The sequence below is a fragment of the Bos indicus genome, chromosome 18 (genome assembly GCF_029378745.1).
Source record: "Bos indicus isolate NIAB-ARS_2022 breed Sahiwal x Tharparkar chromosome 18, NIAB-ARS_B.indTharparkar_mat_pri_1.0, whole genome shotgun sequence".
Taxonomy (NCBI): domain Eukaryota; kingdom Metazoa; phylum Chordata; class Mammalia; order Artiodactyla; family Bovidae; genus Bos; species Bos indicus.
Genome location: NC_091777.1, coordinates 2645829 through 2647191, shown reverse-complemented (window position 1 = coordinate 2647191; position 1363 = coordinate 2645829). Strand labels below are relative to the sequence as shown.

General features: G+C 42.6%; 1 protein-coding gene and 1 pseudogene across 1 annotated transcript in view; both read left to right on the top strand.

The window, feature by feature from the left end:
* Positions 1–1363, top strand: part of GLG1 (golgi glycoprotein 1) — a 127656-nt gene that overhangs the window by 49903 nt on the left and 76390 nt on the right. The window lies entirely within an intron of this gene.
* LOC109572257 (translationally-controlled tumor protein pseudogene) overlaps positions 1–1363 on the top strand; it is a 62419-nt pseudogene that overhangs the window by 44225 nt on the left and 16831 nt on the right.

Sequence of the window (1363 nt, the reverse complement as noted above, 5' to 3'; positions counted from 1 at the left end):
GTGAGTTGTTTTAGATAGAGGGCTGTATGTGAAATGACATGTTATTGGCAGTTTACACAATCCAGATCTAAGCATGGCTCCTTAGACCATCAGGAAGGAGTGTTATCCTTTAAGGAGTTGTCTTGTTGACTCTCTTCAGTGGAGTGGGTATTTCTACCGATTGGGTGACTTAGTTGATACTTCATGCAGATACACAATGCATAGTAGTGGGGGAGAGAAGAGGCCAGAGGGCAGAGAACATTTTTTATGTTTTAATTTTTTCTTGTCTTGCCATAGGATATGAGTTTTACTTCACAGTATAGGAACTAAATTGATTGACACCCAGTTAGTACAGGAGAGTCTGGGGGCTGGTGTCACAAAGAGTAAGCTCTGCTTTGTTTACACGTGTTAGGAGATATTAAAATTTGCCTTAAAAAACAGTACATGAGAATAAATGTGCTCAGAGAAAGTGTCATCTGAAGGAAAGTGCGCAACCTAAAAATTGCAAGTTATGTTTTATTTTGGGGCCTCACCAAGGACTAGAACCCAGGAGACACCCTCTTTAGATTGCTTTGAGAAACTGCTCCAAAGAGGCAAGGGAGGAGCCAGGATGTTGTTTTCGTTGCTCAGTCATGTCCGACTCTTTGCGACTCCATGGACTGCAGCACGCCAGGCTTCCCTGTCCATCACCAACTCCCGGAGCTTTCTCAGACTCATGTCCATTGATTTGGTGATGCCATCCAGCCATCTCATCCTCTGTTGCCCCCTTCTCTTTCTGTCTTCAATCTTTCCCAGCATCAGGGCCTTTTCCAATGAGTCGGCTCTTCGCATCAGGTGGCCAAAGTATCAGAGCTTCAACTTCATCATCAGTCCTTCCAGTGAATATCCAGGGTTGATTTCCTTTAGGATTGACTGGTTTGATCTTCTTGCAGACCAGGGGAGTCTCAAGAGTCTTCTCCAACACCACAGTTCAAAAGCATCAATTCTTTGGCACTCAGCCTTCTTTATGGTCCAACTCTCACATCCATACATGGCTACTGGAAAAACCATAGCTTTGACTATGTGGACCTTTGTTGGCAAAATGACATCTCTCCTTTTTAATATACTGTCTAGGTTCATAATAGCTTTTCTTCCAAGGAACAGGCGTCTTTTAATTTCCTGGCTGCAGTCACTGTCTGCAATGATTTTGGAGCCCAAGAAAGTAAAATCATTTTCCCCCCGTTTTATTTGCCAGGAAGTTATGGGACTGGATGCCATGATCTTAGTTTTTTGAATTTAAGTTTTGAACCTGCTCTCTCACTCCTCTTTTCCACCTTCAACAAGATGCCAGGATATATAGGAATTTTTGCTAAAAAGGAATCATGTTGAACATCAAAAGATTACT